Source organism: Trachymyrmex cornetzi, unplaced genomic scaffold, assembly GCF_001594075.2.
Source record: "Trachymyrmex cornetzi isolate Tcor2-1 unplaced genomic scaffold, Tcor1.1 scaffold625, whole genome shotgun sequence".
Lineage (NCBI taxonomy): Eukaryota > Metazoa > Arthropoda > Insecta > Hymenoptera > Formicidae > Trachymyrmex > Trachymyrmex cornetzi.
In genome coordinates this window covers 82,915-88,316 of record NW_017299943.1, presented here as the reverse complement: position 1 = coordinate 88,316, position 5,402 = coordinate 82,915, and positions in this window count along the sequence as shown.

Here is a 5,402-nt window from a genome sequence, read left to right as displayed (position 1 = left end):
CAAACTGCGCGCCGAAATTTTTCTGGACTTTATCTAACGCAATTAAACTACTGCAATAATATCACAAGTTAAATTGACAATGTGCTGAAAACCTTAAATAAATTTATTGCGAAAAATATTATCTCGGCCGGGACTTGAACCCGGATCTCTTATATTCCATACGAGCGTCCTAAGCCATTAGACCACCGAGGCTTTACTTTTGACTCTAATTAAATGTTTTATTGTTACGTAAAGGATTTTTTCTTGCTATTACGACTATGTAAGTAATTGTTAAAACTTAGTTAGAAGTTCACCAGAATATCCTATACATAAAAAAAATTTTTGCAAAGTTGTTTTTTAACCAAAAAAACATAATATGCGAATAATATTATTTATAATAGGGAACATACGCTCAGAAAGTGTCAAAAAATGTCTACTTTTTTTACGACTTTTTTTGCAAAAACTATTATCTTTATTTAAACAAGATTTTAAGCAATATTTTACAAATATGTTAATGTATATTACATAAAATTTTTTTAATAAATAGCGCCGGCACAATTGTTAGCGTCTAGTCGGTCCATAGAAATAATGATTTATATGGTAACGATCGTAGTTTTCATATTGTTTATCAAAAAACCCCAACAAATTCTTGAAATATATTCAAATCTAATCCTTATTATAGCCGATTTTAGATATTCTCAATTTTGACAAAATGACACTTTTGAATTTAAAATATGCAATTTTTCGCTAAAAATTGTTCATTTTTTATTATAAAAAATAATTATGGCTCTAAAAAGATTCCTACGACCAAGACTAGATTTATTAATATATTTTAAGAATTTGTTGAGTATTTTGTTTTAAATAAACCATCCACAAAATACAAACTATAATAATAACATTACATCAATATTGTAATTTCTTACTCAATCCAGATAGCACAAAATACCAAGATAAAAGATAACGAAAAGATGTCTCTTTTAATCTGTCTTTTCGAGAAAATGAGAACTGTCTAAAAGATGACAAAAAACATCGTTTTTATGTTTTCTTTTCGGTAAAACGAAAAGATGTATATAAGACTTTTAGTTTTATCTTTTTTTCGGTATTACTTATTCGAATTGTACACACTTGTAGCTGTATCAGTGCGTTTAGATTGGCGTATTCAACAAATGAAAGTTAATCCAATGTAGTGCTGAATTTATATTCAGACGAACTGAACGAGTCCAAAAAATATTGTACGTTTCTGACAGTGCAATTTGGTGCACAAAAGTGTACTCGCATCGTGTCAAGGCAGTACCAGAGTAGAGTCCAGTGTATGTGAGCCGAATTCGCCATTAATCACTTAAATTTTAACAGTCACACGAACTTCTATAAGACCAGCCGTTTTTAATAATATTATATCTCGTCGGTGCCTAAAGTCTCTTTTAACTTAAATGTTTATGAATTTTAGTCAATAATAAAATATCTGATTATCTGTTGATTAACATTTCAATATAGCCTTTTTTTATGTAGAAAAAATATTCACTTTTTGTCGACAGTAATTATATAACGATAAACAGGGGCAAATAAGAGTCGATTCTCTAAAATGTAAAGTATAAAAAATTCTTAATAGGAACTAAATACATACATAATAGAAACAGAGATATCATTACATGTTTCGGCTCTAGATTGAGCCATCTTCAGATATCATATTTACACCTTAAATTAGTTAAATTAGAAAAATGAAAACCATGATGGAATGTGTTCCAGTTTATGTAGCGATCCTGATGAATGTTTCATGGAGAACGTCAATTACTCACAAACGATTTGATGGCCGATTGTTAGGAATTTCATGATCTTCTAATTAAAAAACAAATTTGTTCACCAATAAATAAATAAATAAATAACTGAATAAAATAAACTAATTGTCGACAGTAAACTAATATTTATTTTTCAGGCATTTGTATCATTGAAATATGATTAAACATATTGCCACGCCCATCGATCATTTTGACATTTCAGAAGCTATATATGTCATGAGAACATCTTCGGCATCATATATAAGCTGCGTTCGGAAACGTCGCTCGGATGTCTCCCAGAAGAGTTTAACATTAAATGTTAAACAAGGACAGAAGATGAATCCGAAGCATCGAAAGCATCCGAGCGACGTTTCCAAATGCAGCCATATAGTAGCAAAACATAATTACATATTAGGGTGCAATTAAATTTAGCGCGGTACGCGGAACGTGAATTTGAATATCGCGAATTATTTGTCATTTGAAGACCCATTAAAGTGATTCTAATCTTCTCGATGTACGGGCAGTAAGCATAGTCCGTCCTTATTTCACAGTCTTGAAATAAAAACGGACTATTGATTGATTCATAACTTCTTAAGACTGTACTTAAGACGGTCTTGAATATAAGATCCGACTAAACACACCGGCCTATGTACGGTTTTTGAAGCTGTGATTCGAGCCCACTTCATCCCCGAGTTTGATTTCCTTTTTTTTACTCCATAGCTATGGAGTGTACATACATGACACATAGGCCGGTATTCATAGTCGGTCCTTATTTTAAGACCGTCTTAAGTAATGTCTTAAGTCGCTAACGCGGCCTTCTGATTGGTTCATGACATCTTGGTATCAATCATGAAACTTTATCCCCAGGATGGAAAATGAAACGTGAAAATTTTAATCATTGAAGTGTTAATGGAGAAATTTTTCACTTTTCACTTTTCATCCTAGGAAAAAAGTTTCATGATTGATATCCTTAAGAATGTACTTAATTTGACTGTCTTAAATATAAGATCAGACTATTGGCCGGTATACATAGTCAATTCTTATTTCAAGACCATCTTAAGTAATGTCTTAAGACGCTAATGCGGCCCTCTGATTGGATCGTGACATCTTAAGACTGAACTTAAAACGATCTTGAATATAAGAACTAACTATGAATACCGGCCTTATATATATAGAGCGAAATCCATAGGCCGGTATTCATAGTCAGATCTTATATTCAAGACCGTCTTAAGTACGGTCTTAAGGAGTCACGAACCAATCAGAAGGCTGCATTAGAGTCTTAAGACATTACTTAAGACGGTCTTGAAATAAGACTCAACTATGAATACCGGCCATAGACGTTGCTCAAGATTCGAAATGGTCTTATGCTAGTGCATGAACCAATCAGAAGAGCCATATTAGACATTGCTTGAGATTAAGAACGGGCTATGAATTCCGGCCTTAGGATTATGCAGGGTTGGATAGTAACTAGTTGAAACGTTAAAAGTTAAAAAAAAAAGTTAAAAAGTTAATAACTTTTAACTTAACTAATAGCGAATTCGATCACTAGCACTGTACTAGATCAGTGCACACTAAAAGCTACTTTGCATGAAATTACCAAAGTTAAATGTAAAAGTATATAAATATTTTAAACGATTAACTATAGACTAATGATATTGTCACATTATTTAACAAAATATATGTGTATCATTTCATTGTCAAAGTTGATTATATTGTATCATTGCATTGAGATAGTTTATATAAAGCAGCTTTTAATATGCACTGATCCAGTGTAGTGCAAGTGATCGAATTCACCATTAGTTAATTTTAAATGCATTAATTTTTGACTTAATTTAGTTACTTTTAAACTTTAATTTATTCACTTTTTTTAATTGAAAATTTTTCTATCTTTCTTAATGCTAATCTTTTTTTCTATAAAATCTTAAACATTAGAGAATTAATTTAGAAAAAGTTCAATAATTTTATGATGAGAGTCTCTACAATAAGAGTCACACCATACGGTAGCCAGTTTTTTTTGCCAATTCCCGTTTATATTTGAATCATACTAATTTTAGGTATCACAAACGTTATATTTCAGTAACATAAATATGAAATAAGCCTTATATGAAGAATTGTTGTAGAACAGAGTTGCACATCCAACATTTTCTAAATGTTTACGTATATTTTTCGTAACAAATATCTAGTCGATGTAATTGTAAACATGCATGAACAGTTGTTTCAGAAGTTCAAGAAAGTTAGATAAAGGTTAAAGAAAGAGAAATAATGCAAACATATACCCTTCTCTCGCAAGATTTGGATAAAAATACCTTATGGTGTGACTCTTATTATATATAAGTAACTTACACATGCATATAAAATTAAATTTGCCTAATAATCTATATTTGTAAGGGTTATTTAAAGTAATCTTATTTTAAGAAAAATTAGGACATTCTGATCTCAAAAATAATTTTTTCAAAATTAACTTTTTTTTAAACTTAAGTAATTTAATCTTAACTTAACTTTCATTAAGTTAATTCTTTATTCCTACAACTTTCAACTTAATTTTATTAATTTTATAAGCCATTAACTTTAACTTATTAATTTAGTTCAAAAAAACATTAACGTACCCAAACCTGGGATTATGACACACAAAAAAAACTTAAACAGTAAAATATAAGCAGTAAGCGAATTGACAAATCACAGTAGAGATCGTAAGACCATATGTAGTAGCGAATGGCTGCCGTTAGCAGTCCAGAAGTATATAGGGTGCGTTCCGTTTCTCGCATAATGCGCATAATGCGTCGTTTATCCTTGTTGCTCACCAAATGTTAAACAAGGACAATGGATGCATCATGCGCATCATGCGCGATACGGAACGCACCTATAGTCAAAGGTTTACACAGCACGCTTAAAGACCCGTCTACAATACACGGAGTAAGAGTAAGAAATTGACCAATCACTGTCGAATGTGAGAAGAATAATCGACTGTGATTGGTCAATTTCTTACTCTTACTTCTTACTCCGTGTATTGTAGACGGGCCTTAATACATTAATTTCCTTACTGCTAAAAGGTATGTACAATTTCACGTGCTGCTAAAATAAATAATTGGAGCGACAGATCTGTCGCTGTTATTTCAACGGCTGAAATTTTATAGTTTTAGGGTAAATTTTCACGAGCTGCTCAAACCGACTGTTTCAACGACAAAAAGGATCACGTGATCAAAATGGGCGTTTGATATTCGTCAATTTTGACCACATGATTCTTTTTGTCGCTGAAACAGCCGGTTTGAGCAGCTCGTGAAAATTTACCCTAACCCAGGATCTACAATAGGTGTTTTAAGCCTTAAGCCGTAAGAAATTAACCAATTACAATTGAATTCGAGAAGAATAAGCGACTGTGATTCGCCCATTTCTTATGGCTTAAGGCTTAAAACCCTATTGTAGATCCGGATTAAGGCGATGCTAAAGCCTTCTGTTTTACCCACATTTCCACTTGGTGAAAAATCTCCAAATTGGATTTACGGCAAAAGTATTATTACATAAATTAAAGTACGCACAAACAGGACCTCAGCTGGATTTCATGAGAAAATCGAAAAAAAGTTAAAAATTTCACTTTTGGGTCGTACAGCTGTCATCTCAGATATATAGGGTGTCCTGAACTTTTGGGAG